This window comes from Portunus trituberculatus, chromosome 39 (assembly GCF_017591435.1).
Source record: "Portunus trituberculatus isolate SZX2019 chromosome 39, ASM1759143v1, whole genome shotgun sequence".
NCBI classification, from domain to species: Eukaryota; Metazoa; Arthropoda; class Malacostraca; order Decapoda; family Portunidae; genus Portunus; species Portunus trituberculatus.
In genome coordinates, this window is record NC_059293.1 from 12,744,857 (window position 1) to 12,762,791 (window position 17,935).

The window sequence follows — 17,935 nt, forward strand, 5'->3', positions numbered from 1 at the left end:
AAAACTCGTCTAACTCCTACCTGTACTTTCATATATCCCTTACTTACAGGCTTGGCAGTTCTTTAAAATTTGTCCAACCCTTACTTATACTCTCACATCCCTTACAGCCTTGTCGCAGCTCTATACAACTTTTTCACATTCCATCCAGCACTCTAAACTCATTTGGTACAGCACTGCCAGCATTTCCAGAACCCTAACAGCCTTCTTTCACCTCTCGTACATTTTTCACAGCTTTCCCAGTCCTACCTACCTATGTAAATTTAAAAGAAAAAAAAGAAAGAAAAAAATATAACGAACTAAAGACTAAAGATGCATTTGTATTTTACACGAACGAAACATTTTCATTTCTGTAGCTGGATATATATTTTTTTCCCCGAGGTGAGGTCGGAATGGGAGGAGGAAGGAATGGAGAAGGAGGAATGGAGAAGGTAACGAGGAGGAGGAAGGCGAGGATGAGGACGAGGACCACCCGCAGAAATAGTTGCGTAAAAACAAACAGCAACACAGAACTCAACTCAACTCAGCTGTTTCCCAAGGCAAAGTTCCATTTTAACACAATTACTTCTTTTCTTCATCACCAACAGGACTTATTCCAAAATCATTATTTCTTGTAGTAATTTGACATAAGCAGCCTGTGTAGTGTAGGAAAGACATGATTAGCCTCCCATTGTCTTATCCTGTGTGTGTCTGTGTAAGTATTATGCTGTTCTGAATATTAACAAAAGAACAATCCTGGCAGTAAAAATAGATCAAATAAAATAAAACAAGCACCGACACACAAAGCAGAGCATGAACGAACATATTACGAAATTGCGAGGACTTCTCTTTACAATTCACAGCCAGCTAATGGGAGAATGTTGAATGCTGGTTAGAGAAAATGTAGAGTAAGGAGGAAGCTTCATACCCGACTAGGTTAGACACTCTCTCTCTCTCTCTCTCTCTCTCTCTCTCTCTCTCTCTCTCTCTCTCTCGTCACGCTAAAGTTTTGATACAGTAACCTTTAAGAATTAGTTTCCTGAATTGCTGCCGAGCCCACCCCAGTTTTGCCTTCAGGAATTTCCTCGCACAAAGAAGTTTCAGGTGTGCGGTGGCCTGGCGACGCGTCCCCTAATCTCCAGGAGGAAGGGATTAACTGGGAGAGCACTTCAAATTACACACACACACACACACACACACACACAAGAGGGTTGGGTTGGTCTGGTCAGAAAATGCTTAAATTAAAATCTCTCCATATACGAAAGTTAAACTCATTTTTTTTTCTCTCTCTCTCTCTGTTCTTTTCGCTTTGTTTTCGTTTGATTTTTTTTTTTTTTTTTTACCTGAGTTTGGGTTCGTTTCGTTTTATTTTGTTTTCGGTTCAATTCGGTTCAGAGTATGGTTGTTGATGTTGGCCAAAAAAATATATATGATTTTTTTTTCTATCATGCAGTGTGATGATATATAATGTTGCCTAGACAGGAATGTTTGGTTTCGAAGCTTTTACACAAAGTTGTGGATTCTGGCGTTAGTTCAGCAATAATAAGAAGAATATTGTTTCTAGAACTCCCAGTAAGTTTGAGACACTTCCATCAGTTCAACAATAAAATATGGACTACACGGGGCATTAATACCGTCTGTCATCAACCTATGAATAGTTGAACACACAAAAACATTTAGATTCATCCCATTCTCATCCGATCGTATCAATGACAATTATATTATATTTTCATTGTTTGCATCTTGATTTCCTTTCCCAATGTGTATATTGTTGTATTACTGACAAGCCTGGTTAAAGGTTTTTCGTTTGTTTCATGTTATTGTTCGTCATCGCGGATTTGAGTTCCATGACTACATATTACAAGGCTCCACTGCTCTCTCTCTCTCTCTCTCTCTCTCTCTCTCTCTCTCTCTCTCTCTCTCTCTCTCTCTCTCTCTCTCTCTCTCTCTCTCTCTCTCTCTCTCTCTCATGCACAATCCAGCAGGCTTGTCATTTACTGATTCATAGATTATATCGCCAGACAAATTAATTAACTAAATGCGTGTATCTTTTTTCACTGTGAGTGCGTGAGTTGATACCCGTCACTGCAAGCCCACATATCACAAGATCATGAAACACGACCTATAAACACAGTACCTACTTCCAAGCATTTCTGTAACACAAACCTCTAACCAAGACAGTCTCATATGTCATCAAACATATACTGTGCAAGCACGTCAAAATTAATCTCTCAGTGTCTAGGAACCAATACTATATCGGAGTTCTACGTAATTACTAATCTTACATTGATCCTCAAACACTTCATCGTCATGTCTCGACCACTTTTAGTATGCTGAACTCTAGTGGAAGCTGTTACATATGGATTTTTCAAGTGTTTTCATGATTGTAGGTGTAGCCTAACAAGGACGGACCCTGCATCATCACAAGAAAACATCCCTGAGAATAAAAGTAAAGTGAAGCATTTCGTTTGTACACTATGTATACACCTATTAGCATAACAATGCGTAACTTCAACACAAATACTCGTTACCTGACCCGTTCTCTTATCACATCGCATCACAGACACTTAATAACAATTAGTTGTTATTCATGAGTTAATTAGAGCTTTGAATATTCACTAGACGCCCTATAAGTAAGAAAAACGGAAAGCTGTCATAGATAACTTGATCACAGGTTTTGTGTTGATGAGATACACTATAACAGTCTCCTTACCTTTTATTTATCCTTCAAAAGTACTTCCAACACGCACACAAGGCCTTCCTTCTTATGGTCATTGCACACAATACACACACGACACACGCAACATACCGATATCATTCCAGTCAACCTCGAGTACGTCTACTCTTTGATCTTACGGTAACTTCGCCACGTGGAACTAATTCAACTAAATGTAAACAAAAGAACTACAAAATAGGAACCTCTTCTGCCGCTCTCGATGAACGATAATTTCCATATTTTCCCCCTCCCCCTCCCCGTTTTCCCTCTTATTTCAATTCATTCCTCCGATATCACGTACATTTTCATTCTGAACTATTTTCTCTACTTGTCTCTAGTAATAGCAGGGTCTACTGAAAGATATGTAGTGACTGTTCTAGTGATATTTCTTATTTGTCCAGGTTTTCACTTTGAAAACGTCGATAAATGTGAAAGGTTGGATACACGTGAACTTTTCATGGAGACTTTTGTGTGAAAGTACAAGCTATGTCTTTCTGTTTAACTTCAATACCAATATCCGAGATTGGAAAGCACTAGCATCTAGAACAATATGAGGAAAGTTCTTGTAACAACTATTGTGCTGATAACTATACTATGAAGGACTCTCTCTCTCTCTCTCTCTCTCTCTCTCTCTCTCTCTCTCTCTCTCTCTCTCTCTCTCTCTCTCTCTCTCTCTCTCTGCAGGTCAATACGGTTCCTATAGGGAAAAGAAACAAGCTTGTAATGACTTTATTTTTACCTTTCTCTTGGCACACGTGAGCCAACCTTTTACTAACCAACTTTAGATTTTTAAGTAACTCTCTCTCTCTCTCTCTCTCTCTCTCTCTCTCTCTCTCTCTCTCTCTCTCTCTCTCTGTATGTGAGCGAGTGATTTTTTGAAATGGCGGTGTATCATTGACATACGTAAGTCATTTCGGTAAGTGGTCACGGGCAGCAGGAGTGAAAAAATTCAGAAGGATTTGCCACAACAGTATGGCCTATGTGCAACCCGCTCGATTTAGTAAAACATCACATGTTTATTTTTTTGCTCGTCTTCATTTCCATAATTCTGAAACTCGAGAAAAAAAAAAAGATAATATTATGTACATGTTCAAAAAATGTGGTAGTTTTATTATTAAAGCTGTTGTGGTGAATTAGCTTTGAATTCTCTCTCTCTCTCTCTCTCTCTCTCTCTCTCTCTCTCTCTCTCTCTCTCTCTCTCTCTCTCTCTCTCTCTCTCTCTCCAGATTCTAGACAGTTTAATCATGTAACAGCTCTTTTTTTTCTGTACGTTGAATGGAAGGACAGAGAAGACCCAGAAGAGAATGATCATACTTTGAAATGTCTTTAGTATCTCATCAGTAGCTACTATTTTCAAACGCTAATATTGATTAGTTTATTGTGTCTGTCCTTTCTCCCCTCGCTTCTTCTATCTCTTCTCCTCCCCAATCACTCCATTTCAATGTCACTTACGCGCTAGATGAATAAGTAACAAGGATGTGGTTCTGAGCCCCTCCGCTGTTTGACTGACGGGAATGTGACACTGACGGAGAACACATCACGTCTCACTACCGCTAACACACTGCTAACTCGCTGCAAGGCTCAAGGAATACGCCGTGTCACTTTAATTCTTCCTTTCCTTCACAATTTTTTTATAAAGGTTCTTATTGTGTGATGTATTCATCAAGGTATGTTAGATTGTTGATTGCAATTAGTCTTAACTTTATTAGTACTGATTTTTCAAGTTATATATATATTTTTTTTTTTTTTTTGGGGGTCGGTTTTTCGCTGATATACTAGATTACTTATTGTAAGTGATGTCACGAGTATTACTACTACTACCACTACTATTTCTACTACTATTACTACTACTACTACTACTACTACTACTACTACTACTACTACTACCACTACTGTATCAACCTATTTTCCAGCGGCTTTTATTGCCCAGTTCTTTTCTACTTCACCAAACCATCAATTGCAGTTGTCAATAACACTTCTATCAATTATCAGGAGATTCTTTTATACCTCAACTCTTCGCTAATTCACTGAACTCTTTATTGTGGATCCGAGGAAGTGTCTAGACTCCATCACGGCACCGCGACTCACTGGCCGCAGAAGGATAAACGAGCAGATTCCGGCAAGTTTTGTCTCGTGGATCAGGTTCCGACCTCCACGGTGTTACTTAGGCCATTACCAAGATGGATGCAGCGGTGGGAGAGTAACACAGTGCGACTCTCATCTGTTTCTTGTATCGGTGTGTTGGAGACAAGTTTGTTCAGGCGTTTATCAACATCAGGAGCGATTGAGTTCGGGAGCTTACGAAATCTGAGGAATTGGCCGAAGGAGACTGAAACTAGATGAATGTCCGTTTTGCTCATCTTTTTTCTTCTTCATTATTTTTCCCACGTAATAAAAGTCCACTAAATGTTTTTTTTTCTTTTTTTTTCTATCTGTGTGCTGATGACAAGGAAGATTAAAGCTGGCTGAATGTTAGCTTTTGTCAGTGTCTTTTTGTTGGTTTTTCTTTCTCTTTTTACGCAAGAGAGGCTCTGACCTGGGGCAACAAAACTGGAAATAAGGTAAATCAACAAAAACCCAGTGATGATTTCTTTTATCCATAAATAGCGCACGCAGAGACTGGGTGAGTAAATGTTCGCTCTTGTCAGTGTCCCTTTCCTTTATTTCCTTTTCATTTTCTTTTAATATAGGAAACGGACTGACCAAGGACAACAAAACTGAAAAACTGAAAAAAAAAGCATCATACATAAATAAAGATCCAGTGAATGTATCAATAGCTTACGAGGACAAAAGTAGCATAGCGAAAATCAAACTTCTACCTCCACGTATCCCAGCCCCAGACCTTAATCTTGAAACCTTTAATACCAAGCAAACCACGAGTCAGAACACCAACTGCCATTCAATCAATCGACCTAAAATTCCTTGAACTTCGCTAGGTGGCTTTTCGGAGGCGACAGAGGCGACTGTAGCAGCACATAAGTGACGCCAATGTGCAAGTCGTGACGGGGCACGATGCATCACACTAATTAGAACGCTCCTGGCAGCAGCAGCATCCCGGCACAGGGCAATGTGATCAGAATCATTATTGCTCGTGTCTGTTTGGTAAGCTTCGGCTCTCTCGGGGGAATGAGAGTAATGGTCTGGCGCAATAATGGTAATGGCAGCGGCACGTGTACTGATTACTGGAGGAAAGGTTTACGTGTCCTCACCGCCTACATTTGGTCTTTTTTTCCTCCCGGGTGGCCGAGGAAATGGTCTCGAGTGTAAAGGTTTTCAGAAGGTCACTTGTATTACTGATAAGAGGCGCCACGCTGCCTCGACGCGCGTGTAATGGAGGGCAGTGGGTGTAATGGGCTTGGAATCTAATGGCCTCATTGTGTATGCGAGCGTCGGGGTGCAATGGCCACTACTGAATGACATGAGGGCGTGGGAATGAGAATCTGGAGGACGTGGGCGTGAAAAAGGTCACCACAACACACACACACACACACACACACACACACACACACACACACACACACACACACACACACACACGTCCTTGTATGGAGTATTCTTTGCATGTTTGGGGGGTGTTCCACTCACACTGTTTTATTAGATAGGGTGGAATCGAAAAGCTTTTCGTTTTATCAACTCCCCTCCTCTGACTGACTGTTTTCAGCCTCTTTTTCACCGCCGAAATGTTGCATCTCTTTCTATCTTTTATCGCTATTTTCATGCTAACTGCTCTACTGGTCTTGCTAACTGCATGCTTCCTTCCTCCTGCGGCCTCGCTGCACAAGGCTTTCTTCTTCCTTTAATCCCTATTCTGTCCAACTCTCTAACACAAGAGTTAACCAGTATTCTCAATCATTTATACCTTTCACTGGTAAACTCAGGAACTTCCTGCCTGCTTCTGTATTTCCATCTTCCTACGACTTGACTTCTTTTAAGAGGGAGGTTTCAAGACATTTGTCCCTCTCTTCTGGTTCATTCCTTTCCGATCTTTTAAGGAACTTGCAGTTTAAGTGGGCCTTTTTTAATATTTTGTTGCCCTAGACAGTTTCTCTCTTGCATAAAAAAAAGGAAAAAAACACTGAGGAAACTTCCATCACTCATTCGCATGTAGAACGTTCACCTCTTTTCTTCGTTCAAATTAACCTCAAGACAGCAGAAAAAAAAAAAAGGGAGAGAGGGTGAAAAATTGTAACTAATGTACCCCTGCTTAATTTTTACTTCCTAAAAAGTTAACCTGAAATCCACATTAAGAAAAAATAATAATTGGAATTAAGGTGGGTCTCTAATTGTTGGTTTCCCGTTATCTAAAGCACACAACATACTTTTTCAACATAGAAAACAAAATAAGATAAAGGAATGGTTATCTGATTGCTGCTTCCAGGTATTTACAAGTATACACAACGCAACACTCACGATGCAACACTCACTTCGATATCTGCCCTGCGTTCTGTGTAAGTCAAGGAGCACCGCAAGAACAACAAACAAAGTCCATGTCTTCCTCTGCCCTGCCAAAAAAAATAGTTAAATAAGATAAATAACATGAATAAATAAAAATAAAGTAAAACAACGACCAAAAACACGGAGGGTCGATGTGATGTGCTAAAAAAAATATATATACGAAGTGAAAGAAGAATGTGTTGGAAAAAATGAATGGCATGAATTTCCTTTCCCAGCTGTGTTTATCTTTTTCATCTCCTTCAGAACAGGTAGTGGTGGTTGATGTTTGGAAGATGGGATGGTGTTTTGCTTCTCCTTTTCCTTTCAGATGTCGGCTCGTGTTTCAAGCGTAATTTGAATTCTTTCTTTACCACCACACACGCACACACACATAGACACACACAGACACTCATCTCACAAAACACTCCCGCACTTTTGTTCCCAGCAGCCACACAGGGACACGATTCCAACATGCAGACCAATTCCAGTTTCTCTTCTTTTTCTTTCCTTTTCATTAGTTAGGTCGTCCTTTCCTCTTCACTAATTTCAGGTGACTACTTTACTGCTTTACTGTTACTTCTGTACTTTTCCTCTTCTCAGTCCTCAATTTTAATCATATAGTTGTTTTTTTTCTTTGTCGTGTTCTTTATTGTTCCTCTTTGTCTTTCCTTTCCATTACTAAGTCGTTATTTTCTTTTCCATTACAATAGTTGGAAGTATAATTTAGTTGTACTTCTCCACTATTTTTCGCTTTTCTTTTTCTCTGTCCTCAACTTTAAAGCAATTACTGTTTCTGTTCTTTCCTTTTTCCACAAACAATACTCGGAAATCTACTTTAATGACACTTCAATATTCTTTTTACTCTTTGTCTCAATTCTACGTATTTCATATTAGTCGCCTTTTTTTTCTTCTTTTTATAGTTAGTCGTTGTTTTCTTTCCAGCAACAATTATTCTCAGGTTTATTATACTGTTACATTTGCACTCTTCTCCTACATCTTCAATTCCTGGCCTTACATAGTCTCCTTACGTTCTCTCGACCTCATTCTGCGCCATCACACTCGCCAACACCTGATGAACCACGTCGTGTTAAGCAGGAGATGAATTAAGTGGTACGCAGGAATTTAGTATCATTTTGGAAAACAGTTTAGCGGGAGTCGATGGCGTCATCAAGCGGGTAAACTGTTTTGACACATTGCCCATTAACCTGTGCGTTAGGCGAGCTCCCAAAAAGTAGAGCTTCAGGGAACAGGATTACGGCAGCGAGAGCCAGTGGGAGACTTGACTGGATTATATGAATGTTTACGTCTCACCTCCATGGGAACAGTGCTGTGGAATATATTAGCGTATGTACATGAGTCTTGAAATCAACCCAGAATGGTGCAGTGATACCTGAATTCAGTGAGTGTTCTCGTATGTCAGCATTTCTTTTTATTTATTTTTTTCTCTATTCGTAACTCTGAGGATTTCCCAAAAGCATATTGAACTCAAATTGAAATGCTAGTAGAGTGTAAATGGTGATGTTTAAGTTAATTGTAATGTACTGAATCTTAGCCTTCATTTCCACTTTTGTTACTGAATATGACTAGAGATATTTCATCGTAAAACTCTAAAGGATGTTAAGTCTCTCTTCCTCATTAACCCCTTGAGTACCAGGACGTGTTTCCATATTCATTGTGATGCCTATTTAGTGATTTTCTACAGCTTCAGAGACTCATGTGGTGATTAAAATAGTGAAGACTGTGGCCATTAATCTTCTGCCTTCCATAGACCCTTGCTAATTTCAATAAAATGGTTTAATGACACACAAAACTCAAGGTAAAAATGTGTCCCAGTACTGAAGGGGTTAAACCTTAACTTTAATCTTTACTTTATTATCTTATTTATTTAAGGATGTAGGCAAGATTCTCTCTCTCTCTCTCTCTCTCTCTCTCTCTCTCTCTCTCTCTCTCTCTCTCTATCACTGGGAATGTAATGTGGTGATTTTGAGCGTCAGTAACATCCATTTCAAAAGCCCAGATCCCTGTCTGATACCGGGAAGCTTCAGTCTATCAGCGCTGGAGTCGTTACCAGCAGCATTAGATTACTTTATTATGTTAGGGAGTCGGTAATTGTGGAATTCATGATGATACGATTACTTCAGTTTGGCCGGTAATTGCATTTGTTAGTATTTACTGAGGAATTGGAATGCTTAATTAAGGAGAGGAGTGGAAAGATATACTTGACAGAGTGGAGAGGCAGTGTAAAGAGTACACACACACACACACACACCATTCCTTCTCTCTCTCTCTCTCTCTCTCTCTCTCTCTCTCTCTCTCTTCACGTTCTAATAATTGCTTTTTTTTTCTATATCGCATGAAAACATCGATCATTAAGCTTCCCCCACACAGTCAGCCTGCGGGATTAATTCTTCCAGGTCTTGTCATAGCGGCGCTTAAAGCCGATGTGGTCCCTATGTGCCTTGCAGTGCCCAGGGTTTCCTTTGCCTCGGAAGACTTCCCTCGCTTTGCTGCACGTGCATGGTGGTAACTGATATCTAACTCCAGTATTCAGAAACGCTTTGCTCTTTCACAACGACTATTTTCCAAGGCACAGAGATGATTAGTCACTTTCCCAAGAGTGCTATTCCTGTTAATGATGTCAAAATCTTGTTAATCTGCCACTAGAAGCATGGAAACACCCTTAAACTTGCGTAACTTCTTTTGAAAGGCTTGGAGATGCGGTGCAGAATGTATCAAAAGACTGTCTTGAGGTCCTGTCATGGAGATGTATCAATGACCTGCCAAACTGCCCCTTATTTCCTGTTGTCTTCAGTCAATAGGGATTTTTTTCAGATATTAGGTCAATTTGTGGATACGAGAATAGGTGGAAATAGGTAAGTGTGTTTCATGCATCGACCGCCACGTGTAGACCCAATTCTTTTTTTTTTTTTTTTTTTTTTTTTTTTTGCACTTTCCTTTATTCTCTTATGTTTATCATCGTTCTTATTTTCCTTTCCTTTTTCCTCCTCGTTCTTCAAGTTCAAAATCACTTCCAAGAAAGAATAAGGTAGCAATGAATGAGTAAATTGAAAGGGAAGTCAAGCGCTAAAACACTGCTCCGATACCAAAATATATGGATGAATGTGCACGCCGTTTCCACACATTACTTCCTCTGATCATGCATTTCTCTCTCTCTCTCTCTCTCTCTCTCTCTCTCTCTCTCTCTCTCTCTCTCTCTCTCTCTCTGTGTGTGTGTGTGTGTGTGTGTGTGTGTGTGTAGGAACGGCTTGTAGCTTGCCATGTTGTCCTGTTCTGTCTTTCCTTGCTTGGACAGACCACTCGTTGAGAACATCCTCCTCCTCCTCCTCCTCCTTTTCCCCTTCTCCGCCTCCTCCTTTTCCCCCTTCTCCGCCTCCTCCAAAGTGTAGTTGCAGGAACGAGAGGCTTCCTGCACCACACTCACCCAAGAAAAGGGCAAACCACTGAGGGTGTTGTCTCATTTTTTCGTTCCTTATCCTTCCTTTTTCTCCTCCTTTTTTTTTTCTCCTTGTCTGCTTCTCCCCTTTACTATGTTCATCCTCGTCCTCGTCTTCATTCTCCTCTTTCTCTTCTTTCTCCTTCTTCCGTTCCACCTCGTAGTTTTCTTTCTTTCTTTTGCATCTTCTTTTTTCTTTTCCCCTTTATTTGTCTTCTTCCGGCAGTATCTCTCTCTCTCTCTCTCTCTCTCTCTCTCTCTCTCTCTCTCTCTCTCTCTCTCTCTCTCTCTCTTGACGTACGTTTAGCATTATACTGAGCCGCGCAGGATCAGTATAGGTTTGTGCAACACTGGTGATTCCATAAAGCCACTTTGCATACACTATCAATCAGAACACATACGTATGCAAGCGCCGCTGATTCACGCGAGATACAATGCACGCACCCGCCCAGCATCCTACAGCATTACCTCCACCACCACCACCACTACGTCCAGCTGGAATCCGATGTAGGTCATATGCAACACAGTCATTTAAGAAAGTAAGACTGCAAAAGACTAGCTGATCCACACGAAGCATCACCATCACTACCACCGCCACCACCACCACCATCTGAAGTAGGTTATATGCTGAATTGACTTTTGCCTTCCTCTCGTATAAGAAAATAATACTGCAAATGACCAGCTTATCCACACGAGTCATCACTGCTATCATTACCAGCACCGGTATAATAGTCGCCCTGATTTTCAAGCATCTTACACATGCAGACTTGACTCTTTCCTTCCTCTCTCATCGTAGGAAGACTGGAAAAGGCCAGTTGGTTCATATACATTAAGGCGACTTCTCTCTAAATACCAGTTCCTTCTTTCTTATTCTAATTTATTGTCTAGACTCAAATATCTTGCTTCTAAGTTGGTTTCTTTTCTATTTCGCCCTTGGAGAATTTGTATTTTTACATAATCTTTATTTATATCCGTCTTTGTTTTAATCACTTCCTTATAATATTTATAATCTCTCATCATAATCATCATGATCATCCTTCCTAGCATCCATTCCTTCCTTGCAGCATCAATATTTCCATAAGAGAATCTATAACCTCTTAAAGTATTTATACTTTTCCATCATCAGTATCCAGTGTCTGTTTTCCCTTAGGAGCATTAATATTCCTTTTCAAAGCATCTTTATAAAGCTCACAGCATAACAGCATCTATACATCAATCGCTTACGTATGTCCCAGCAACAGTTTTACATCCCCTCAGCCATGTTCCCTTCACGCTTACCTGTGGCTGTGATGGTCCAAGAGATCGGTGGCGGAGTGCGGTGCTCCAGGGCTAAGAAAACACCACCAGCGCCTCCACCACCTCCTGCTCCTCCACCGTCAAAGTTTCAAAGTTCCGCAACAAATGACACAGAGGCAAACACCGCCGGGAACTGGAGTTAAGGAGCACAAGAAACACCAAGAGTGACTTTTAACACTTGTTTGTATTGATGGACGCAAGAAGTTATGCGAGAAAAGTTAGCGAGGGTAACCACGACACAGCGAGACACTACCAACGCTCAGCCAGTGCACGAAGCAACTGGAGGGCGGCGGCGGTGACGGAGGCAGCTGCTGGTGGTTGAGAGGCGCTGATTGGTGGTGCCTCTCGCGGCCCTCCTCAAACACGCAGGCGCTGGGACATCTTAGCTATTATACTTTTTTTTTTTTTATCAGTCACTCCGTAATACCAAAAATCATAGACATAAGACTTTTCTTCTTATGTAGGATAGGTTATGGTCAGAGCAACAAAAATCCTGACAGAAGAAGTAGAAGAAGAAGAAGAAGAGAGAGAGAGAGAGAGAGAGAGAGAGAGAGAGAGGAGGTGGGCAACAGAAGATGCCAGTTCCTAAATTATGAGGAAAGTGCTTTGAAAGTTGCTCTTTTTTCAAAGTCGTTCACTCATTAATGCGAAAAGGAAAAATCAAAGAATGAGGACTTTTTTATCAAGTAAGAAGGTATCTGGTCGAAGGCAACAAAAGACTGAAAAAAGTCCTCATTGAAGATGTCAGCCACAAAATTATGAGGAAAAATATCTTGAAACGTACGTAAAGTCAATTAAAAATCACAAGATACTCGTAAGATACTTTTTAACAATATTCGTTCCATGAATTTGACAAGCACTAAGACTGAGCTAAATATTAAGTCACATAGAAAACACATGAAAATATCAAAAGACTACGCTCGATTTGTAACATGTAATTTCGCTAAAAAATATGACAACCCAAGAAAAACATAAGAACATATAAGAAAATGATGGAAGCTGCAAGAAACTATCATTCCTACATGTGACAGTCCCTTAATGAAACAAACTTACTTATTTCTACCTATCAACCCATCCATGTATTTTGTCTAATCTTCCTTTGAAACTCTCCAAGAACGAAACACGAAGAGAAGGTGGAATAAAAAGAAAGAGATAACAATAAATGAAGAAGAACAAAATGAAAGAGAAAACAATGAAGCTGAAATAAACGAGGGAGGAAAAATATAAACGCGAGAACAGGTAGCAAGATTACAATAAGCTATCAGAGAGAGAGAGAGAGAGAGAGAGAGAGGAAGGGGGGGAGGATAGAGTCAGTGTTGCCAGCCTGCTTCCGGCCTCCGTTAGCGAGAGAGAGAGAAAACAATGAGTGCAACTTTGTGATCTCATTATACTAAACAAACACCTAAAGTCGCCTACAGTTGCTGATCTTTAGTCACTCGGAATGTTGTTGTTATGCTCTTCCTCCTTCGCTTCTTGCTTCTTCGACTCCAACTCTCCTTCCTCCTCCTCCTCCTCCTCCTCCTCCTCCTCCTCCTCCTCTTCCTATATATACTCGTAGGTACCAAAAGTCCCCAGCTTTTTGTTAGTCAGAATGGTCTTGTTCTCCTCTTCTTTTCCTTTTGGGTTCTTCTTTATTTCTTTTCCTTCTCCTTTTCTTTTCTTCTTCTCCTTTTCATTCCTTTTCTTTCTCTTGATATTGTTGATGTTTTCGTCTTTTTATTATCTTTTTGTTCTTCTCTTCTTATTTTTGTTTTAGTTCTTGTTCTTATTCTCCTTTTTTTTCTCCACTTTCTGTTCCTCCTTGCTCTCTTCCTCCTCCTCATTTTCCTCCTCCATCTTCGCCTCCTCCTTCTGCTTCATCTAATGACTTTACTTCTCCTGCTCAGAGACATCAGCTGACATCGGCAATAATGAGAAGAGCTTTAATCGTGGATCTCTTCAAGTCTCAGTAAAACCTTCGTGCATGGCAGTTATCATGAGGAATTGACTGGAATTATTTCACCTGTTTTTGGTAACTTACGAATCAGCTTACAAAGAGAGATATGAAGAGACAGTTTGCAGCCCCGAGTCCTCTCTGTATTCGTATAACTGTCTTGTGTGTTTAGGTCGATTCTTTGACTGTTTTAGTCTCGCTTATATCTTAATTAAATAGTCTGGTGAGTTAAGACTATGATTTGGAAAGGCATCACTGTAATCGTATAAGCTTTTCCTCATCTACTACTTCTTGTATTAGTTCTTTTTTTCTTTTAGTTTTTTCTTCTCCTTCCACCATCTGCTCCTCCACTCCCAACACGCTGAAGGTCCCTGACAATACAAGCGCCTTATGAGATAGTACAGGGGTGTCACGACGCCTCACTGCACGTAGTATAGGGGACAGGGGCATCCGGTGGTAGGAAGTGGCGATGGCAAGACTGGGACACAACTTTCCCCGCACATCAACGAAGGTGTTGGTAGAGAGAAGTTCGGGAGATTGCAGGCTTGGTATATAGGATCATACTTTGAAACACCTCAACGCTGCACCTCCTCCACTACTTTCAAAAGACTATAGTTGAAGTTACACTGGTTTCTAATGATGTTCTTTTTTTATGGTTCTAATGACAAATTAAGAAGTTTTCTACTTTATTTTCACAGGAGAAACACTTTTTGAGAACCCGACTAATTGTCTTTGGTTTTTGTAAATAGTTGTGATGAAACAACGAAGCCTTTATGAATATGGATCAGAGCTCCTGCAGCGATAAGAATGGCTGAATAAACCTACGTACTTTTGTAATTAGTATGGACGAAGATAAAAGAAGAAGAAAGGCAATTGTCGACTTCATGCTTAAACAAGAAAGATGTATTTATGTATTATTGTGATCAGGAAAGGTGCATTTATGCGGTCATGTCATTTTATTTGTCTAGTTGTAGTACACATGGGAACATAAGGGAAGCTGTAACAATCTATCAGGCCTACACGTGCCAGTTCTTGCATGAAACATATCTACCTTGTCATCCCTATCTATATATCCTCTGAACTCCCCAATGACGCAACACTAACTGAGTCCATTTCTATTCCTCTACCATTATTTGAGAATCGCATAGATTGACTTATTATCGTGTAATACTGTCTCTTTGTGTGTGTGTGTGTGTGTGTGTGTGTGTGTGTGTGTGTGTGTGTGTGTGTGTGTGTGTGTGTGTGTGTGTGTTACCATGATTAAATTCCCCAAGTTTTAAGTTCCTTGGTCTCGTAATTACAGACACATGAGTAAGCGTTTTGTACAGGATAAGAACGGCTTTCCAGGACTCCCTCATCCGCTGTTTCAAGACTGCAATACTTGTTCCAGGAAACTCCTTCTCACCCACTGAATCCCAACAGGCACTCTCGGATAGTCGATTTTAGATACACTTGAATTCCTCATCCGCTTAATTAACTGTTTTTCTCTTTTTTTTTTCTTTTTTTACTGAAGCGCGTTAAAAGTTTATCCTTCTTCCCTGCGTGATAGCTGGCAATGTCTAGGCACACGCGAGGTTGCTGTAGCGGTGAAGCGGAAAGGAAATGAAGTGAGGTGGTTAGAGAATATCCTCCATAACACCGCAACAACTAACTTCATATGGCGCCGGATTGCAAGATTAATAGATATCTATACCTGTATAATAATAATGTTGAAATGAAAGGCAAAAGTGACAAGAATAAGGTATATTTCAAATTTAAAACAGTGAAGAGATTAAAGACATATACAAATGAAGTGAGTTGTGATTTTGATATACCCGGCCATCTTAATTTTTGTTGTTGAAGCGTAACATGAGCTTGAGTTAAAACATTCAAACCTGATATGATTCTCCGTGAGCTGATGAGTGACTGAACCACGGCTGATTATGCGCGTGTCTGTGACTCAATCATGCGAATCTGCTGATCGGGTTAGCGATAATTAAGTTAAGAAAAGATGTCATTCAAGCCTCCCGTGTGTCACAGGCGCAACCCTCATTGGGAACCTTAAGAAAAATTAAGAGAATCTACGGACAGTGGGTGAACGCAACGCCCTTTCAAAGTGACTATTTTCAAAGGACATAGAAAAAATCAGGTTTTCTCTGTTGAAAGAAATTAGAAATCTTGACAATCTGTCACCAGAACATTAAAAACGCTTTCAAAAAAACTCTTGCAGCCCTTTGAAAGTAGTCGGGGTAGGTGCAGAGGTATCTCAGAATAAGGCATAACAGGTCATGTTATCGAGTTTGAGAATCGTTTGTTCGTATGTATTACTGTACTAGTTTAGTGCCCAGTGTCACGGGTTATCTCGCTAAGGAGTCCAGGAGTGTCTGGCGGTGGTGCTGATCCTTGAGGCAGTAAAACCCATCCCTGCAACTTTTCTCGTTAACGGACTTTGAGAATAAACCAGAAGCCTTAACTGTCCTGCCCTCAGTGTGGTGTTGAGTTACTTCAGGCCCGTCACAGTCAATAGACGCGCAGGTGGCTCGGAGAGCAGCAAGTACAACTCTCTCTCTCTCTCTCTCTCTCTCTCTCTCTCTCTCTCTCTCTCTCTCTCTCTCTCTCTCCCTCTCTCTCTCTAAGGGTGAACTAAATCACAAAAGAAAAAGCGGAGATGGATATTTACTCATTTTTCCGTCCTCGTATATCAAGGAGAAATATGCATCACATTTTCCAAGATGAGGAAAAGAGGTAAGCCCACAGGGCACCGTGAAAGCCAGCCAGCTGTCCCCGTCACGACCCTAGCCTAGATGATGAGTGATAACCCTTGCTCGTCATGAGAAACTGGAGGGAGAAAATGCTGTTACGATGGCAGACGACACACACACACACACACACACACACACACACACACACACACACACACACACACACACACACACACACACACACACACACACACACACACACACACACACACACACACACACGTCAATACTAATAATCCTCATTGTTTTACGGCTCAGAGCACTTAATGGCGCTCATGTCACGGCGAATTATCTCTAAACTCTATTGTTGGTTTACAGTTGCTTTCAGCCACTACTGGAAAGCATCAGAGCTCTCCGCCTCTGTTTCTCTCCGTCAGTACACCAGGTACTTCACGCTCAACTGAACTAATTAATCATATCATTAATATTTAGGAAAAGTCACATGATCCATTTGTAAAGGTAGACTCTGTGATATGGCAACAGTTCTTTAACTCTATGGATTGCCTTGATAAAAATGTCATATATCTTCAAATTCAGAGTATAATTTTAAAAGATACTTTTGATATAAGAAAAATATAAAACAGTTCAAGACTGAGAGAGAGAGAGAGAGAGAGAGAGAGAGAGAGAGAGAGAGAGAGAGAGAGAGAGAGAGAGAGAGAGAGAGAGAGAGAGAGAGAGAGAGAGAGAGAGAGAATTCCTCAAAAATTAAAACAGGGTCGTTATCTAACATGGTAATTTCAACGTTCTTTTTCGTTGCTTCCCGCAATTTCTCCCACCTTTTATTCCCTATGAAATCTCCCCTCCCTTCCTCTCTCCTCCATTTTCCACCACTCTTCTCATTCTTTACAGCCCTAGCCACCCTTCCTTCTCCTCCTCCTCCCTTCCCTTCTTGTGTCCACGTCCAGTTTGGTAGTATAAATATTATTCCTAGGCAAACGAAAGAGGAGGAGTGCAAATCCCTCTCTTAACTGCCATTAGATACTTGGGCATACAATAATGTTAGAAGTGCTTATATGTAGTATCCCTACAGGCGAACACATGAGCATGGTGTGTGTATGAAGAAGCCTCGTGTGATTACATGTGTAAGTGTATATGGGTACATGTGTGAGTACATGTCTGGGTGCTCTACTTAGCGGCGTTGTATTGATCGTTTATTGTTCACAGGGTAGAGGCCTCATCTGCTATGCTAAAGGAAAGAGAGCTGACATGAGCCTATCAGTTGACCTCTGAGGCCCTGGGGTCATGAGGATGTTAGTGAATGTGGATGTATGTATAGTATAAGTATCAAATATCCTTAACGGTATTGATAATCCGCATGACTGACATTGATGTCTTACAAGCTAATATAGGTGGGATTAAGTGTCACCTGATAGAGGATTAGCATT

The 17,935-nt window shown here is 40.6% G+C and overlaps 1 protein-coding gene across 4 annotated transcripts in view; it reads right to left on the reverse strand.

The window, feature by feature from the left end:
• LOC123515594 (putative neural-cadherin 2) overlaps positions 1-12,246 on the reverse strand; it is a 394,007-nt gene extending 381,761 nt beyond the window's left edge. For 3 of the 4 annotated variants that reach the window (XM_045274363.1, XM_045274359.1, XM_045274365.1), the window contains exon 1: positions 11,859-12,246. The gene's annotated coding sequence lies outside the window, so the exon portion shown is untranslated. Of the gene's footprint in view, positions 1-7,116; positions 7,147-11,858 lie in introns of those variants that run through there. The other variant, XM_045274360.1, reaches the window with a different exon arrangement.
• Positions 12,247-17,935: the final 5,689 nt, after the last annotated feature.